At 31.2% G+C, this 21,992-nt stretch overlaps 1 protein-coding gene across 1 annotated transcript in view; it reads left to right on the top strand.

The window, feature by feature from the left end:
- The first annotated feature begins 3,860 nt into the window (after positions 1–3,860).
- Positions 3,861–21,992, top strand: part of LOC148313844 (uncharacterized) — a 45,787-nt gene continuing 27,655 nt past the window's right edge. Inside the window, exons 1-2 of the mRNA XM_088257161.1 lie at positions 3,861–4,013; positions 4,101–4,233. The gene's annotated coding sequence lies outside the window, so the exon portion shown is untranslated. The remainder of the gene's footprint in view (positions 4,014–4,100; positions 4,234–21,992) is intronic.

Raw genomic sequence — 21,992 nt, 5'->3', positions numbered from 1 at the left:
AATCGTGTTGATTATTAATTATACAAGGTGATCAGTCTTGAACTTCAGGTACTAGGCCAGGCAATTTCACTCTAATAATAAGAGTGAAAAATTACAGTATATTTATTCAAACCCTACTAGAAATTGAACCCGGGATCTCCTGCACGATACGCTACTAGATAGATAAACGATAGACACTCGCTTAAAATTACATCTTTACAAAACGGACAAAAAAAATCACAATTTTTTTTGATAGTTCAGCTGTCCAAACTTAAAACACAGTAAGGGACATTTTTTGTAGTACGTTTTTTTTGCATTTTTGGACTAAGTAGAATCTACTTAGTCCAAAAATGCAAAAAAAACGTACTACAAAAAATGTCCCTCACTGTGTTTTGAGTCAGGACAGCCGAGCTGATGGTGATTGAAAAGGTGTTTAGAACAATGGTATTGTCATATTTTCTGCAATAGTGAAAGGAAGTAAATATCCGGTTAGCCAATCTCGGATCTTGATTATACATTTTTAAGTGTCCGAATATAAGCGAGACCGATTGCAAAAATGCATTTCAAATTGTCTTGCTATATTATATTTATGTATGTCGTTGGTGATTAAAGTAGACTTAACGCAGTCGAAATGCGATCTCTCAGACGTGTGTGCTGCAAAACGATATATAATAGATGCTTGATTGGTAAAATAAAGAAAGAATGCAAGGTCCTTTCTTAGAAGATGTGTCGAGTTGGTTTTTACATGTGGAACGAATGAGTGAGGAAAGAACGGTAAAACAAATTCATTAGACAAATGCAGTTGGAAATAGGACCAGAGGAAGGGCAAGGAAATCTTGGCGTGATCAAGTACGTCAAATACTTAAAAGTTGGCAGGTCAGGAGCCGGAGTAATCGGCGAGAATATATGACGTGATTTTTTCACTCTAATATTTATTCAATATTACCCTGGACTGGTACCTGAAGCGGAGGGCTGGTCACCTTTTCTTCATGTGTTTACGATCAAGATAACACCGCGTTTATATGATCCAACATTGAGGTGCGGATAAGGGTTTGAAGGGAAGATGTATGACGAGATGAATTTATATAGAAAAGGCGAAGAATATTCGCAAGGACAGAGTGGCGTTCTATTCTCTTTGCTTACCCCTGCGGGGAAGCGGCGTTATGGTTAGTTAGTTATGTCGTAGGTAACATGAGCGACATAATGTCTCACGCCTGTAATGCAATTTCTTTGTTTCGCGTAAACATTGTCTTATCAAAGCGGTAATATTTCGCAACGCTAATTTGCATTCTATTGCCTTGTGCAGTTGTCCATCTGTCCCGAAGTATATTTTCAAATGTTCAGTCGACGTGAAATTGGCACCAAAGTTCTTACATTTGTGAAACGACTATAATATTATTTTATTTATTGTATCGGCATTTTTTGTGGTAAGACATGCTATATTATAAATGAAAATACTTGTTTTTTGCCACTTGAGTAAAAAATAAGTGGTAAAACAAGGTTTTCATTTATAATTTCACTATAAAGTTTATGACGATTTATTTTGTATTTAACGTTGGCAAGCATACAATTTGACATAACCACGTTAAAAATTACGACTTTTTAAAAATTATTTTTATTTGTTTATATATTTTTTAAATAACTCGCGCTCAAAAATGTTCCACAAAGGTTGAGATTCCTTTAATTTTTGGTAATTTATCCAAAATAAAACAAAATATTTGAACTGGATTCTTTTATTTTAATACATACAATGATATATTATGTGGAGGTCCTCACCAAAAAGTTATATTTCCAATATTGGACAAAAAATCCTTTAAATGCAAATCTGTTCTGTTTACTGTATTCTATCGTAATCTTAATTAAAGTTGCGACAAAACGTGACCAATCCTGTGTTAAACCAATATGAAATCATTAAATCGCACTAAAACGTAACAATTTTACAAGCTAGAATTCCCGATTACTTAAAATCATTTATAATGGAACGTTTTGGTGAGGAACTCCACATATAATGCGACGCGTTTCGTCTTATCAAGACATTAAAATATAATATATTATATCATTGTCCATATTAAAATAAAAGTAGAATTCGACTCAATAATTTTGTTTTATTTTGGATATATTACAAACAGTTAAAAAGGAACTGCATTTTATAGAATAAAATAACAACTATGTAATTTTGAAACCCGGTTGGTGGTCAAATAAAACTCACGTGAACAATTAAATGGTTGTTATTTTATTATAATGAATGAATGCTTAGGGTAAAATCGACTTAACGGAGGAATTGGGTCAATGTTTCGTCCATATTCGATCGATACTCTATCCCGAAAATAATAAAAGATTCAAAACCAGTTTTTAGAACTATGGAATGAAGGAGTCAGTAGTGTGTCAGAGAAAGAACTACGTGCTTTGATAAACGTAAGACAAAACAAAAAATAACCCATAAATCAACTCAGGTACCACGGTTTGTTGACCGCTTCTTGTCTGGTTTAGGAGGTCGTGCAAAAACGCTACCACTAAATCTGCATACACATTAGGCCAGCGGTTATCAAAGTGTGCTCTAAATGAGCTGCAAATGCCTCTAGGAGGGCTCAACGCTACGATCAAAAACTGCAAACAAATCAATTTGTGCGAGTAGGTATAAGGAAACATTTTTTATACATCAACATCAACATAGATGACGAAGAATGGGTAGTAACGGGGCTTACGAGCATCATAGGCTGGTATATTTATTATTCTATTCGACTCACTAAATACCATAGGAACTAAGTGGTATTCTGGTGACTTTAAGACATAATTTTAGTGATCACTTTACACACGTGTAACATTCACCAATTCTACCCATGATTGACAACCACACTACTGAAATTCTTGGAATGTAAAAAATAACTCATATCCAGATTTGTGAACGAGTATTTGGACACACTCAAAATGTTGTAGATAAGGAAACAATTTTATCAATTTACATTGACTAATTCCACATCAATAAAGGGTTATTTTGAATATTGTATAATTGTGTGTTGTTTTGTATACTGTTATAGAAGCTATAGAATAATACTGTACAGTATAATCCCGATATAACGGACCTCTATTTTATGATCTTAAGATATAACGGACAAAAATCCGGCCATTAAATATTATACACATTTTCGTAATTTTGGATAGTTGATTAAAAAAAACAGGAAGCTTGAGTTCTTTTTCAAAACAGGATTACCGAAAGTAAGGGCGTCAAAATCAAACAACAACGTCACTTCGTGACCCGATGACATTGAATATATATTTTTTTGTGTTTTGTATTGTTGATTTATATCTAAATAAAGGATTTTAAAAAAAAAATCAAGACGGACTTTCGGCTTTAACAAACGCCCCCTCTCCCCAATTACTACGTTATATCTTAGTTTTACTGTACCTGTATTCGTATTATTTTTTTTATTTAATGATAAACAACTATCCAGGTTTCGCTTTTTAAAAGGATTCGTAAAATATTTACTGTTTACAAAGGGTTCCGTCACCAAAAACGTTTGAGAACAAATGCATTAGGCATAGAAAATGAAATGTTAAATCTTATGTCTTTTAGAAAAAAAATACCTAAATATGTTATTTGTTATTGTAATTAAAGTACGATTGACTGAAAAATTATTTAAATTTCTCAGCATTAAGTTTTTTTCTTTAATTTAAAAAAGGAAGAAGTTCAAAAGTATTCAAAAAAGAAATAACGGTAAATGTTGCCAGTATGTGTTCTTCTACTTTAATGCACTTTTAGTTCCATCTCATGTAGAAAATACCTGTTACAATAATCGAGTTTTCTAGGTGATCAAATTCTTTGGCGCACTCGTTAGCGTTTCTTATTCTCAGTTCCTCAGTTGCATTTTAGATGTGCGAGGGAAAGCACGTTCGCCGGGCTCTGTCAAACTTCTATACAAAAACAAACCGTTATTTTATATAACGAACTGTTTGGCGAGTGTTTGATAACATAAATGAAACCTGTTTTAAAAAGTTCTTTAAATAGATATTTTTTAATCGTATTTTTTTGTATTGTGAGTAAATTACAATACATAAATATTTTCACTTTCTTTTAAAATTGACAGATATTTCTTGCAATTTATTATTGTTTTAAATTACAGCTTGTTGTAAAAGATTAATTCACGATGACTATCTACAGTAAATTAGTCCAGATTATCCTAATTTGTGTGTGAAATGAAGTTGTCTACGAAGAGTGTCTTGTATTCCTAGAAACATTGGATCTACTTAAAATTTGTAAGTACACTTTCTTATCATTTTCTATCCTACGTAAAATATTTCTCTCTACATAAACACACACTAAAATTAAACGGGTTTTGGTGACATACTTGCAACTTACTCAATTAACAGATCAAAGACACAATTTTTTTCCCAAATCCAGAAAACCTTTTGAAAATTTGACCGCATGCTGAAAAGTCCATAAAAAATGCACTGATCGAATCCTGAATGTTATACCTTCATCCTTCACTAGATTATTCCTCCTGTTCCCAACACAGATTCAAAATAAAAACATATTTAATTAGCTAGAAGAAACAATAATCCACTAAATGATCTATAACCTTTGTACATAATAATAAATGCAATTCCTATCTAAATAAATAAAAAAATTAAAATACCCTCATCCTTGTAAAATCATATTTTTCCTTGGTACATAACCGTCTCGCTAGAATCATATATCGCTCACTCCTTTCAAGAACGTCATAAATCAAAAAACTTGATTTTTTAGGAGAACGTTTTTAAAGTTTAAAAATATAGTACAATGTTTTTAAAATAAATACCAAGCCACTTATTGAACTTTTTAGTTTGCAACATATCTTTTTAGGTAAAACCTCAAGGTTTTTTCTCTATTTGAAAAATATTTAGTGAATTTAAAAAAATAATTAAACAATACCTTTTCTTCAAAATGCAAAAACAACACTTTCTGCCCTGTAGCGGGTAAATATTAAGTTAAAAATATGCCGCTTTTGCTGGGATATAGTACATTTTCTGGGTATTTCGAAAACATGCACAACTGAAAATTGTCTATTTTTGATTTATGACGTTCTTGAAAGGAGTGAGCGATATGTCAAAAGTCTTAGGCGAACGTATTTTTTTAAATAATTAAGTTTCATTAAATTTAAATGATTATTTTAAGTGCAATCATCTACTTTTCTATTGACATGTTTAAAATTACGTCACCTTTACCCACGAAGACATCTTATCTGGACCCTAAGTCAAAATTTTGATTAAATTTTTATCATTTGTTTATATTTATTTATTTAACCTTTTTTCTATTCCTGACCAATGTTCGATTAAAAATACCATTTTCTTTTCTAAATTCATCGAACATTGACAGCAACACAGTTGCCATATATAAAAATGATAGCTCAACATCTGACTATTGAACGACAGGAAAATTATATGTTTTCAAATACTTAAAATTAATTGCTTAACTGAAATTATTTATAATTTAATTTTTCATCATACACATAGTTAGAAATTATTTTTTATAATAATGTGCCTTCACCAGGATTTCCCGTGCCGAGGGCACATTTTACAATGTAAAATTATAAAATTATATGAAGAGCAAATTGTTTATGACATGTCAAATAAGACATGGCCGAATGATGCGATCTATTTTAGATCGACCCATTTATAATATACTCATATAAAGCCTAGCATTTTTTTACTAATTCTTTTGTATTAAGGATGTATTATTGTTTTAAAGATGTAATTTTTTCCAGTTTTTTGTAGTATTTTCAGTTTGGATATCCTATTTTAAGATTTTGTCTATTTATATATCAAAATATTTAATGCATACCTACATATGATGAGGTTTTTGTGTTTATTTATGGCTATTCGTTTTGGACAACATTACCTCTCCAAACTCATTTTTTATTATTAGGGGGAACAAATAAAACATCCATATTAACGAGGGGTTCGGAATTAGTACGTACCTACCACAAAAAAGGTATTCTTGCTTATTGCTGTATGAATTTTCTCATATATACAAACAACAAAAAATAAACTGCTGTATGAATTACTCAAAACGTTTTGAATCAATGCTCGCGGTAGTAAAAAATTTTTTACCACATTGACAGTGTTTAAATATTACTTATTTTTTATATATTAAATAGTACTTTTTATTTTTGGTTCATATGGTTGGCCTCGATTTAAGGCACAAATGGCCGATGCTTTTGCTACGAGGAATCCTCACCCTATTATTTAATTCTAAAATCATACATTTCCATTTTAGAGTGTAAATGATATTGCGATATGTAGGTATTACTGAAAGTTTCAAGCACATTTGTATGGTGTTTGAAACTTTGTACCGCGGACATTTTTTACTACCTAAAAATCACGCTGCTCGGGTGGGCATAGAGAATATAACACCACACCAATCTGTCTTTGCGAACCCTCTTCAACATACATGCAATTCCTCACACATACCGGCCGATCATTCTGAGCCACTTTTAAGTATTTGTTTGGAATATTTGACCATGTACAGTTTTTCTATAATGTATAAAATTATGACCTAAAAACACCAAAATACCACTTAACTCATATGGTATTTACTGAGACGTATAGTATAAAAAATATTTTAATAAAACATTTTTTTTTAAATGACATACTTGAAATATGAAATATGATGAGTTCGTTGATAATTTATGAAATAAGGATAATGAATCTAATAATAAGAACCTTACCAGGATATCATAAAATGTTCAAATATTATTCTGCATAATATAAATAAGTATGACTTTAATATCAAAGTCGTAAAAATAAACTGTATGAATCTGAATAATATTAAAAAAATAAACCAGTCATAAAGAACATGACGAGTTGACAATTTATGAATTTCATGATTTGAATGGAAATTCGAAAATTTTGAGAACATAAAATACATATCATCTGTCCGGAATGTATAATTTCATGAATTCAATCATCACACAAAGAAGATAACCAGTTTTAGGTTTATTTTGAATCCATAATCAAATATTGATTTTACAATTTAATTTGTAAATGGCCTATCTACCCTTTTTTAAAAGTGTGTACAGTCAATTATTCTGTCAAATATATCGTGGCTAGTTTTTCTACCCCGAAAACAATTTTTATTTTATTTTTTAAATTAACTCTGTAACACGGGTCGAATACATTGTAAATTCACAGAAAAGCGAAAAATGACTTATGGAAAAAAATATTTTTAATGATTCTTTTTAATGTTGTAGAACTTTTATTTATTTATTTATTATATTTTATCCTACACATAATTTCAAATTACAACCAAATAATGTACCCTCATTAGGTTTACCCGTTCCGAGGGTACGTTTTATAATGTATGAAGAGAAACTTACATATTTATGACATGCAGTTAAATGAGACATGGCTTTGGCCATCTAATTCAGATCTACCCGCCTCCATTATGCATTTATGAATAGCTTTTTTATACTGAGTTTGGTATTTAGTGACTTTATGGATAACGGAAGCAGGTTGTACGACTTTATTTCATAAAAAAATCAAAGTATTACTGCGTTTTGAATAATCACTTATATTTAAATATACCGAGACCTCAGACACGATAGCCAAATACACTAACCACTACACTAAGGAGCCAGTGAAAAATGTAAGAAATTTATAAAATAATACTCAAACTTTATTTTTAACCACTTTAATTTTTGGTACTTTTTTCCAACTGGTTTTGACAAGCACCTTGTCATCTTCAGGGATGGATATGTACATATACATATCCATCCCTGAAGATGACAAGGTGGTTGTTGAAACCGTTGGAAGAAAAGTGGTTTAATCAAAGTTTGAGTTTTATTATATGAAGTTTATAAAATGTGCCACAAAGAATCAGCAACGTTTAGGAAAACGCAAGGAAAAACTGTAGGCATAAATGGTTACGTTGCCACCATTGTTGTTAGAGATTACGATTAATTAATAATTACTTTGAAATTAATGATAACATCTCCAATAAATAGTTTTTAAACACCGCGTGTTATTTATTTTGCACTGTGTCGAATCAACCATAAAGAAAATGTCGCTATTATTATTTTTATACTAGCCGTTCGTAGGTAACAATAATGATGGTTCTCTGTTATTGGCTGATATCAAGGACTTGCTTATACAATAAAAGAATTAGAAACAGCAGTAAACAGTACTCATCGATGCGTAGAAAATTGAAATGGTTAATTTTTACACTGAAATAGGTTGAAGATGAACTTCCAATAACTTTTAACACCCTACAAAAATAAGTTTCAATAAAAAAATTAAAACTAACTAATCATCACGTCGCCTCCGCGCAGGGGTAGGAAGAGAGATTAGAACGCCACATCAATCTGTCCTTGCAAACAATCTTCGCCCTTTTCATTCACTACCGATTTTCTAGGACGGATGGTGAAAAAAATCCCGTATAATCTATTTCCCGTTCAATCGGAAAAAATGTGAACAAATAGAAAATTTGAAACTGCGCTATATGCACTTACATACGTATGCTTACTTGCTTAAACAATACAAAAATTGATGTTTTGAACATGAAAAAGATTTTTTTAAAGTATGATACCACAATATTTTTTGGATTCGCATCAGTGAATCCGTACTCCAATACCAAAACCATGGATCTTTCGTCGGATAAAACGCTCTGATAAGGCCGGAGATTTTTATCACATATGACGACTAAGAAATAAAAAGAGGTTATAAAGGTAATTTACAAATATTTAAAGCCATAAACATGACGTAAAAGTGAGTGAGACTGTTATTTTTTCACTGCGGACAACAAATGTATTCGGCCCTCAACACGTGTTTCGACATTATAAGTAGGTACTATTGTGAAATATTTATGTTTTTATAAAATATTTTATTCAATGAACCACGTGTTCCGCTTCCCGGCTAACCGAACCCCGGAAAATCGGGAGTGTATTGTACATAAATTCTTCCGACGGTCGCGTACTGAATTGTATATTTCAGAATACACCTTTAATATTTATTTTATTTTTGCAAATTTACTTTAAAAAAACGATTATTAGATAAGAGGCGTTTACGATATTTTGCCGGGAGGGTCGATATTATGTTTATTCTTATGCATATTGGATGACGCAATTAATTTGTTAATCGATGTTTTTCGGTATCCTATATAGATATGTAACAAATGCGATCTTTTATAATGTACTTTATTAAAATTCAAATCACAAATTGTAATTCAGCAAGTTTTAAAATTAGCTACTTTGACAAAAAACTAGAATGCAGCTAAAAGATTTTTAAGAGAATAAAATATTTTGTACTGGTAATAAATTCAAGTATTTATATCAAGCTAAAAATATTAAAAATCAATAAATTGAAAAATTACTTTATTTATGTTTTTTTTGGCATTAACTTTGTGGAATAAAATAATGATTCAAATATATAAATAAAACACTTGTATAAGACCAATTTTTGAGTTTATTGATATAAAAACGATTAGTTTCGAGAACTACTGATGTTCTTATCAACACGTGAAAATACAAACGTTTATATTTTCATGATTTAATGAAAACATTATTATTTCTCGAAACTGTTCTGATGTAACATCAATAAACTTAAAAAATGGTCTTAAACAAGTGTTTAATTTTTATATTTTAAAGAAATTTTGATTAATTTTTAAACGGTATGAAAATGTGCTTTGTTAGTATCACCCTTTTAATAAATATCCCATAAAAATATAATATAATTTTTTTGTAATTGTATACAAATAAAATTAATAAAATTAAAAATCTTGATAAACCCCTAAAAAAAGTGGGAATTTGCAAACAAAAATTTATCCGGAATTTGTGGACAATTTTTTTTACACACTCAAATTATTTTTATTGTATATACGAGTATATTCAAACCTCAACCTTTGTTGAGTTGCTTTACGACATACAATGTTTGGGTCATTGTCCCAGGCAGAGGCCGTATCAAGAAAAATTTTCTGGATGGTCGCATAAATACTACCTCCATGCAACTTGTGGGCTGTATACAGAAAAAGTTTAACGTAATATTGAATAAACGAATAAATGCGAGTGACCTTATACATATCCATGTTTCTTTGAAAAAGTGAATTAATAAACTACAAATATTAGATTTCTGAAAATATTTTTAACTTACTAATATTAAAACGTCATAATTTTTACTTTCATTTTTTTTTATATTATATGTATATCAATAACATTGAAAATAAAAATAAAGTTTTTCAGTATGGGTTTAACGTTTGAAATTCGATTTATGGTAATCTAATTTCTAACATATTTTTTTAAATGTTTAATAAATGAAATTGTGGGGGTTTATGAACATATTATACATATTTTACTTTTGCTTAAACCATTTAAAATGATCCACGCGAAAATAAACAAACAAGTTTTATTTATCTCACTTTTTTTCTTTATGTATGTTTCGTTTATTTTGTGATATTTCCTGCTTCAAATAAAATAGTTAAATTTTCCTCAACAAACCTTACCGCCCGCCGTAAGTGACATTTCTTGAACGAACGAAAGCATAGAGAAAGTACACAAATTATGGATTTTATCAAAATTTCTACTTATTGTCTATGAAAATTTTTTTTGGAAGTTACTTTGATGTTTATTTTATTCACATGAAATACAGAGCGTGGTTTACTATAAAAAAGTGCTTTATCCCTTTTATGGACCTTTTCATTAAAATACAAATTTGAAACAGAATTTGTGAATGCGCAGGTATCAATGTTTTTTTTAAGAATCGGGCAGCCAAAACTTTCGTATTGTTACGTCACAGCTTTTGTACTTTTTGACCACTACATATTTAATTGTTTATTAATGTAAACAGAGATAATGAGGGAAGTTAATGTAAATAATATTACCCATTGCACGTACGTGTAGTGTACACACACCTTAAACAGGTATTTCAAGTTCAACGCTGCGAGCAGCTTGCCAAGGATAAACCTGCAGTTCACATAATGATTATATGTAGTTTATCGAGTATCGAGTACCCACATACTTCGCTGTTCACCAGTCGGTAGGAACTTATTTTCTCCTGGCGACATTCCTTGTGTTATGTGAAAAAAGTTCATATTTAAATATAATAATTTATGTAAATATGTCCACCTCTGTAGTGAAATGGTCAGCACGCTCGGCTACCGTACTGGAGGTCGCGGAACCGATTCCTAGGGGGGGGTTAAAATAAATATAAGTGATTTTTTCACTCTTATATTTTTTCAATATTGTCCTGAAGCGGAGGGTTGATCACCTTTCCTTAATATGTTAACGATCAAGATAACACTGCGTTTATATGATGGAGTGCATTATACACCATTGAGGTGAGGGTAAGGGTTTGAAGATGAAGAGAAATCTATTAAATCAGCCAAAAAAATATGAAAAACCCTGTAAACTTCCAGGCTTTCATATTCTTATTACAATACATAATTTCATATTGTTTGTATATGTATTGTTTATATATGTATTTATGTTGAGAATTATGTAGGTATTTTTTTCCTAGAGACAGTTTGTGGACTCCACATACTTCTCTTAGGGAGCGGATGTGATTTAATTAATTTTATAACATTTCGAAAAGAATACAATAAAAGATGGATACAAGTTTTGAATGTTTTGCCATTTCGAATATCTATTTATTTAAACTTTATAAAATGAAAAAACTTTGTTTTAACCACTTTTTATTATTATTAAGTACACTTTAACATAAGTTTTTGTTAAGGGAATGATATTAATTATGAGTATTTTAATGTTTTTAATGTTTTAGAATTTCATAAACCCTGATTATGACAAGGTTCTTGTCGAAACCGGTAGGTTAAAGTGTACTATTAATAAAAAAGTGGTTGAAACAAAGTTATCTAATTTTATAAAGTTTATAAAATGTGCCACAAAGTATCTGCTAAAAACATTTAATAAAAATATCTATTTATTTATTGGAAAACCATCAGAATATTTAACAAAAATAACATAATATAATAAAAAAATAGCATTCCCATTAGAGGTTTTCACTTAAGTAATCTAAAAATATAAAAAAAGACTGTCATGTACATAACAGTATGTATAACTATATAATAAACTAACATTACATGTTTTTAGCAAATAATAGAATTTTCCTTAAATCTGCATGCTTTACACAAAACCGAATTGCTTGCATAATTTAACGTTTCGAAATAATATTTTTCGTATACAGACAAATTGAGAATTAATATTTTTCGACATAAATAATGCATAATAATTAAACAGAATCACAGGTAATGTCTCTTGTCGCCAAATTGACAGATAAAATGTTGAAAACCTTCAAAGTAAATGATACACTGTATGAATGCAGTTAGTGCTGTCAAAAATATTTTTATTTATTTTAAATTTGATTGGAAGTGCAACTTGAATCACGTGTGCAATGATAAAGATACTGATAAAAACTTTTAAATAAATAAAAAAAAAACACACACACAATTTTTTCATTACGTATTTTATTTATTTATTTAAACTGATTGTACAATTTTGTATATGGCATATATTCATAATATGAGTATACGAATATATACAGAATGTGTGTATATATATATATATATATATATATATATATATATATATATATATATATATATATATAATCCACATGTCCATACCACCTTTTCACTCGGTAAACACACTATTTCTTTAAATCTATTGTGATACGTATTTCTATGCATTCTGCATCATTTTACACGCACGTGTTACAATAGTTTTTAAGAAATAGTGGTATTTACCAGGTGAAATTTTAATTAAAAATAATTTTTAATCTTATGGAACTACTTTAATTTTACATTACTTTCAACGGAGCGTCATCTGTAGAATCAACACTATTAATTAATGTGCATTTTTTATCTTTAAAATTAACATAAAAATGCATTGGAAATACTTGGTGCTCTTCTCTCGTGACCTTGACATTATGTGAATTCTTTTTCATATGAAAAGGGTGTTTTTTAAGAGATATAATTATTCAAATTTCCCACAGTAAATTGATGGTGGCACCCGCCATGTGGCATGTTGCGCCATCTTGTTAAAACCACAGTTCTGTCACATCAATGCCATTCAACTGAGGTACGAAGAAGTCAGTAATCATGATTCTGTAGCGCTCTCCATTGACCGTAACATTCTGGCCGGCATCGTTTTTAAAAAAATATGGGCCAATGATTCCATCTGCACATATAGCACACCAATCAGTGACACTTTATTGGATGTAAGGGCATCTCGACAAAGGCTTCTGGGTTTTCTCCACTCCGAATTCGGCAATTCTGCTTATTGATATAGCCATTTGACCGAAAATGTGCCTCATCGGGAACAAAATTTTGCGTCGAAAAAAAGGATCTAGTCGCATATTGTTTTCGGCCCATTCATCGAACTTACGACGCGCATAATGGTCGTTCAATCTATTCATGGCAAAATGTACTGACTACAAATCGACTATCAACTGTTAAATTGACAGTCTGTAGAAACAATGTTGCCAGTTAAAAAAAAATCTTTCCCCAAAAAACACCCTATATTTTAATTACTTTACTAAACAAAATACGACACTGCGTATGGATCATTTTTAAATTTCGTATTATTGAAATAAAAATAAGTACACTTGACAGATAAGGTTTTCAGCTTTCTTATTTTGTTCAATTTGGGAATGAGTTTGCTGATCATGGTTGTATTAATTTACGCGAGATAAAAAGACTTCATTATATTGAGCAACAGTAGGTACCACTGCTTATGGTACTTTAGACCATGGTAAGTTCATATTATGTAAATCAGTTTCGAAATCAAGAGTCGCTCACAATTTCATATTTTTATTTCAATCAAACCTGATCGAAGGGTGTCGAGTAAAAGCTGTAATTAGGGGAAGGGCGGGTAGCCCTGGCCGTCGGTTAACCATGGACACTGGAATTCCCCAACAACCAAACAAAATACAAAATCGAAATAACGTATGTGTTTGTACACGTCTCGGAGAGTGTAAAAATGTTGCAAATCCGAGTGTTATGCCTAGAATTATATTGAATAACTAAATAATTAATTACAAAGAGTAAACCCACTCACAATGTGGAAAATTGGTTTGTAAAATGTATAAAATTTGAGCCTAAGTAGGAACATGATAAGCGGTGGTGCATAAGCCTTTATAGATTTCAGAGTCAATTGGATGATAGATGATTTAAAAAATAATGGTGTTTTAAACGTTGATCGAAAGTGAATTTTGTTTTCCATGTTACTTCTCTTTAAAATTAAATTAAAATATACAATGAAATTTTGTTCTTCATTTTACTTGTTTTCAAATTATATTTTTGCATGTTGAATTAAAACTTGTTTAATGATATAAATAGTATTTATATCGTTTACCATTGTTTTAATTTTCATTTAATTAATGAAAAAACTTAAGATCTAAGCAGGATCAATCTGTCGTGTACCCCTGGACAAATTTTTATGTTTTATAAATAGCAAATAAAGTAAATAAAGCATTCGGGTTTTAAATTATGCAAAACCATAGTTTGAATAAATAACTATGTGTGTGTTGTTATGACTTATAGCTAGGATAGTGTGTAAACTCGGGATCTTTCCCCTTGAACCAAGTCAGAACTCGTCTGTATGCCTGGTCATGGTTTCAGGGCAGGTTTTATGTGGTCAATTACGTATACCCTTCAGGTAAAACCCTTAGTATGTACGTAGTATAAAACCACATCCAATGAACTATTTGCAACGAATGCATTGTATACATACCAATTTCGATTTATTTTCCCATTAAAATAATTTATAATATTCACGTTATTTCTTCTTCTTCTCCGTCTTAGTCCTCATTACTGAGGGTTGTGACCCTTTTCGATGCAATGACTCTTTTCCAGTTATCCACCCACAGCGCTGCACGTAGCACTTCAACCACCGAGGTGCCTGCTACTAATCGATCCATCGTGTGGGATCTTCCTCTCTCTCTCTTCCCCTCCAGGCTACCCATCACAACCAGTCGTTCCAGGCTATCCTATTGTATCGCGCAACGTGTCTAAAGAACTGAATAATCCATCGTGTACAGACATTGGTCAAGATTCACATAACTATATTTTATTTGTAAATTACAATAATTTTTATAATTTGAGTGTGTCCAAATACTTGTTCACATATCTGGGTTTCCTCCACTTGGGAGTTATTTTTACATTTTGATATCTTAACATAGATGAAGAATAGTAGAATGGTGAATGTTGCACGTGTGTAAACTGATCACTTAACCAGCCTATAACAGGTCATAAACCCTGTAAATACCTAGACAATAATAAATATCTTCTGCATTCTACATCTTTGTAGAGATGTCAAAATGTAGAATAATCAACTTTATTGTAGTAGTAATCTTTAAACAAATTACTTATACATTAAAAAGGTAGTATTTTTTTACATTAAGTTTTTATTATTCTGATTTCAACATAATTACATAAAACACAATTTTCAGTGCCGTCAAACAAACATCATGTATAAATTACGAAGACGATATAGTTGTCTTTACTCTGAATTTATTATGTATGTAACGTCATAAATCAAAAATTGACAATTTTTAGTTGTGCATGTTTTCGGAATGCCCAGAAAATGTACTATATCCCAGCAAAAGCGGCATATTTTTAGCTTGATATTTACTCACTACAGGGCAGAAAGTGTTGTTTTTGTATTTTGAAGAAAAGGTATTGTTCAATTATTTTTTAAATATAATGAATTATTTTTCGAATGGAGAAAAAACCTTCAGGTTTTACCTAAAAAGATCTGTTACACAGTAAAAGTTCAATAAGTGGCTTGATATTTATTTTTAATACATTGTATTATATTTTTAAACTTTAAAAACGTTCTCCTAAAAAATCAAGTTTTTTGATTTATGACGTTCTTGAAAGGAGTGAGCGATATGTACTTGTAAAAAAATGTTACATAATACATTTTCCCACCTTTCTGCTCACAAATTTGTTACTTTTTATAATTTATTTCTCGTTAATCATTAAAATTATTTTGCCGAGAAATTTCTTAAGTTTTTATGTCAATCATAAAAATTTATATTTTACCATGAGTGCCATTGAATGTCGGCCTAAATTTATCGAGACTGTTTACAAAATGAATAATATTTTTAGTGACTTTTTCGATTTGAAATCTGGCACATTTTATGGCACCGAATTCGTATTCTGCTTGTGAAATTCCGTTACTTGACCCGCCATCGCTTTTGTACTCATTTTATCAAACATGAAAAAAAACATAAATTATTTATTTTTGATAAAACTTTAAGCTTTTAAAACGCGAACTGAAATTTTCAGTCTATTTAGTGAAAAATTATTGAAGCTGTGACAAATTCTTCTAAAAGCAAAATGACAGGAACACAAAGTTACGGATAGGGGGGGAGGCGTGTAATGCGGAAATCTAAGGGATGGGGACTGTGGAAGAGATATTTCTAGAGATTCTTTTAACCATTAAAAACCGCACCAAATTGAGCATAGGGCACTGGATCGCATCGATACGGTGTTTTTTATCGTAAATTATATTAAGGCAAGGGCAAGGTCCTGCGTTTCAGATACCAGTTTTGGACAAAAATAATTTAATTAAATATGAGAGTAAAAAATCACTTTATCACTCAGAATTATTATCACTCCTCTGGGAACCAAACCGAGGACCTCCAGCATAGTACGGCTGTCCAAACTTAAAACACAGTAAGGGACATTTTTTTTGCAGTACGTTTTTTTTGCATTTTTAGACTAAGTAGAATCTACTTAGCCCAAAAATGCAAAAAAAACGTACTGCAAAAAAATGTCCCTTACTGTGTTTTGAGTTCGGACAGCCAAGTAGTCAAATGTGCTAACCACTGCACCACGGAGGCGGACTAGAGAAATACTTATGCCGAAATTAAAACTATTTTGACCTAAAATATGTAAACACTTTCACGTACTTGATATCAAAGAAACCGTATTTTCTAAGTTTTTAAGTAAATTAATACGATTAAAATAATTTATAGGCTAATAAAAAAATATTACATAATATTATTATTAATATGTTTATGCATCGAAATTCCTGTATCTGACGTCATATTATTTTTGCTGTCACCTGTTTGATGTTTTTATTTTTACATCTACATATAGCAACTCGCGTAAACTCAATTTATGAATAAAACGATTCAACTTGGATGAGATCGTCGCTTTTGCTAGAGGTTTTATGCATTAGAGTTTGAAAAAAAAACTGATGTCCGTTCTTGATTACCGTAGAAAGTGTCACAACCGCAACATTATGCTCGCGAGTAGATAGTCCTATGTCTCAACGTAGTTGTCTCGTGGTTTTGGGAATTACCGACCAACGGATGCCCTAGATTTTATATTTCTAGCCATGACATGTCATTTTGTCTTACCGGTGGTCGATCGGATCATTTTGAGGTCAGTACCTACATATCCGTCCGCCTCCGTAGTGCAATGGTCAGCACGCTCGGCTATCGTACTGAAGGTCCCGGGTTCGTTTCCCAGGGTGGGTCCAATAAATACAAGTGATTTTTTCACTCTTATATTTATTCAATATTACCTTGGACTGGTACCAGAAGCGGAGGGCTGATCACCTTTCCTTCATGTGTTAACGATCAAGATAACACTGCGTTTATATGATGCAGTGCCCTATGCACCATTGGGGCGCGGATAAGGGTTTGAATGAATGAATGACCTTCAAATTAATACCTTAGAAATAGTTGTTGTAAATATATCGCTCACTCCTTTCAAGAACGTCATAAATCAAAATACTTGATTTTTCAGGAGAACGTTTTTAAAGTTTGAAAATATAATACAATGTATTAAAAATAAATATCAAGCAACTTACTGAAATTTTTACTGTGCAACATATCTTTTTAGGTAAAACCAGAAGGTTGCTTCTCCATTAGAAAAATATTTAGTTTATTTAAAAAAATAATTAAACAAAACATTTTCTTCAATGCAAAAACAACACTTTCTGCCCTGTAGCGGGTAAATATTATGTTTAAAATATGCCGCTTTTGCTGGGATATAGTACATTTTCTGGGTATTCCGAAAACATGCACAACTGAAAATTGACGAATTTTGATTTATGACGTTCTTGAAAGGAGTGAGCGACATGTGGCTGTCCGCGCAACCGATCCCATACTGAATTATTTATTCGCGAGTACCCCCTTAAGATTATAGAGTATATTTCTCAATAAAATAAAACGCTGAGAAAGCACGTTATAGAGTTGTTTTGCCCTCTCGCTTGTACAGGGTTGCACAAAATTAATCACGCTATCGAAAGATGTTTAAAATGTCAATCATATTTGACATTTGTGAACTAGACAGCTGCAGTATACAAACAAATTGATAAAACGGGCATAAATGTGTAACAACACTGGCGGCAGCCACTTGACGGATATCATACTTTCCACTTAACAAAAAAAAGTAAGGTCCAAATAAAGATTTCCATCACCCATTTTTTTATTAAGCATAAAAGTTATTCAAGTTGAATCTATTTGTATACTGCAGCTGTCTAGTTCACAAATGTCAAATATGATTGACGTACGAAGCCATTTGCAAAAATAATAACATCTTCCTATAGGGTGATCAGTTTTGCGCCACCCTGTAGTATCTAACTGGAATAAAAAATATAGGGTCCGCCATCTAAAGTTTTTTTTTTCAACTAGTGCTTATTTCGTGAATGGTAACACTTAGCTCATGTCTGATTTGACAGATAATTAGTTTTATCCTTCCGCTGAGCGAATATGGTTGTGTATACGCTTGAACAACTCTGGGAAATATTGCGACATTCGACTTACAGAAGATGCCGATTTTGCCAAAAAAATCATCTTTTCGGATGAAGCTCATTTTGATCTTGGCGGGTATGTAAACAAGCAAAATTGTCGTATTTGGGGCACAGAAAACCCGCACGCATACATTGAAAAGCCGGTACACCCAAAACGAGTCACTGTTTGGTGCGGATTTTGGTCCAGAGGCATAATTGGGCCATTTTTCTTTGAAAATGAGCAAGGAGTGGCCGTTAGTCAATGGCGATCGTTATCGGGCCATGTTGAACGGATTTTTGTTCACAAAAATTGAAGAGGAGGATATTGGCAACATTTGGTTTCAACAGGACGGCGCTACGTGCCACACAGCCGAAGCTACACTCGATGTTTTGCGCCCCATTTTCAAAAAAAAAAATGTTATTTGGCGGACCCTTTATATTGTATGTTGCTGGAATTATTCCAGGTGTGAAATAGGTAATGACGATTATTTGTTCATTGCAAAAGTCTCAAATAATACTACGTGACCACCTTCATAACATCTTAAGAGGATAGTCTTATCACGAGATGTTTTCTCTTAATGTAAAACCAGACCAATGAATCCACAAAATTATTTTTAAAAAAGGCTTTACAAGTTGTAAATAGAAGCTCCAATTTTATTTATACTATTCTGAGGTACCTGAAGAGCTGGATTGATCACTTTGCCTTTACTTAATTAACGATTAAGACTTCATTGCTTCGAAACGATTCAGTGCCCTATGCACCATTAGGAGGGGATAAGGTTCATAGAAATAATTAATGTATATATGTATATATATATATATATATATATATATATATATATATATATATATATATATATATATATATATATATATACATTCTGAAAAACAAAAAATATCCAATAAACATTTCTTTAAAAAGTCGGGCGTGAAAAGACATGTATCCTCTCCGGTGGTCTCCGGTGGAATGAATTCTGTGTTTCCGAATATCCCCTTAACTTGAGTAAATATTACGCTATAATGTCATTATTGGTGCAGAAATAACAAAGTCCTTTTTGTCGCTAAGATGACGGATGTGTGTCGGAGGTGTCAACACTGTTACAATATTTATTTTGGTTTACCTAAATAATATTCTTTGGTAATTACCAGGTTGAAATTCCAGTGAACCAGAGATGAAAAATACAATATGTTAATGACGGTGTTGTGACCGAAACGAAAGACGTCATACTCATGAAATATTATACAGTTTATGAACCCGAATTAATTTTTTTATAACTTTTAATCTTAGCAGGTCGGATTAGAGTCGGTTTAATCTTAGTCGATCTCATTAAAGAACATAAAGAAGCAAGACGTAATCTTCGGTTTATTACTATTTAGCTTTCAAGTCATTATTTGTTATTATAATAAAAATACTTAAGTATTTAAATATTCCTATCTAGTAATATAAGGGAACAATATTTTGGCCTAGCGATACTATTTTTATTTTAAAGAGAAATATTTGTGTTTTTATTATTTACACATATATTTCAATTTCATACTATTTCTGTGAGCCTAAGCGGCTCATTATTAGAAATAGGTATCAAATTGCGGTAGAGGGGTTCGAACCGAGAAACTCTGACTTAAGAGTCCGCGATACTAACCACGGGACCAAAACCTACGACGAGTAATGAGTGTGAAGACGTTGTGTAAAGAGTGTCGTCTACATTTAAACCAACCCCAAGAAATGTCTATAATATATTTTTTAGACAATTGATGTGATCAACACGTAGTTTTATTTGTTTCTATAAATAGTTTTAGCGTATTACCAATTTTTTTTATTTGATAAACACTGATAGTGTGTCAAATTTCAAAATGTTATTTGATCAAATTTCATGAAGTATTGCTGGAGATTGTATTATTTTCTACCAGTTAAACCTTATGGAGTTTTTTCTTCTTCTATTAATTCTTTTCAGTTTCACAAACTTTGCCAGTTTTTTTAAGTCTTTATTTTCTTTTGTAAAATTTTCATGGTTTAAAATATTATGTAATTTTTTATATGATTTCTTCCTATTTTAATTATCTCTAAATATTACTAACATTAAATATGCTGTAAATTTTTCACAAAATAGGTTAAACCTATTAGTGTGTTAAGTGTCTATTACAAAAAAGTAAAAAAACCTCTTTTAAATAAAGAATTTAAATTCTGCATTCGCCGTTTTATTACGCAAAAGGGATGAAATTCCGAAAATCGGAATTAAGACTACAAATAATCTCTCCCAATGATTCTTATTCTTCTTCTAACCCTTATCGGCACCCGATGGTGCATAGGGCTCTGCATCGTATAGTAGTGTCATCTTGATCGTTAAATACACGAAGTAAAGGTGATCAGCCTCCCGCTTCAGGTAACTGTCCAGGGTCATATTAAATAAATATTGTAAAATAAAATAATTTTGTTTTAACCACTTTTTATTGGTACACTTTATCCAACCGGCTTCGACAAGAAGATCCTGATGATGACAAGGTAGGGGAAGGGGGGGCTAGTTGTTACAAAAAAATTAAAAGCTAAATATCTGGTAACTGTTTATTTTGAGATACATAATATTGATTATATCGTAATGTACATATATTAAAATATAATAAAACAATTAAAATATGTACCAACAAAGTCCACAAAAATAATTATAGCATATTTAAAACATTTGAAAAATTGTAACAACTTGCCCCACACAGGGGCAAGTTGTTACAAGGCAGGGGCATGTTGTTACGAACTAAAACAATAATAAAGCATATATTTAATTGTTAACAACAATATGTAGAATATACATAATAACATGTAAAATTAAGTTTTTAATATTTAATCGCTTAAATCTCTGTCCGAATCACAATTTGGGTATGTAAAATTAAGTTTATCGCCACGAATGAAGGAAATGTGAGCCCATTTATTGCATGTGATACTCTGGATCCATTCTTTTCCAGGTTAAGAGCAATCAAAACTCTTCGTGCATACCAAACACAAGCATTCTTCATGTTCTGAGTCGGAAGAAGAATCCAACACTTGCTTCTTCTTCAGTTTTTTCAACTGTTTTATCGAATTTTTTTTTTAAATTTATTTAGCGGCCTGTTTTCAACCAATATTTTGTTACTGTATTATTATCATTCCAATTATTGGGATCTGGAATTCGATTTTTAAAAGCACATTCAAATGCTAACTTCTTTGCATCAGTAGTTGATAGGCCATGAAATATTGAAAAATGTATGCTGTAAGCTCCTTTTCCTGATCGACAGAAAATATTTGGCTGAAGTTTG

This window comes from Brachycentrus maculatus, unplaced genomic scaffold (genome assembly GCF_059751285.1).
Source record: "Brachycentrus maculatus isolate JH-2025_06_01 unplaced genomic scaffold, ASM5975128v1 h1tg000005l, whole genome shotgun sequence".
Taxonomy (NCBI): Eukaryota; Metazoa; Arthropoda; class Insecta; order Trichoptera; family Brachycentridae; genus Brachycentrus; species Brachycentrus maculatus.
The sequence above is the reverse complement of the archived record's forward strand: the minus strand, read 5'-3'. Positions and strand labels throughout refer to the sequence as shown.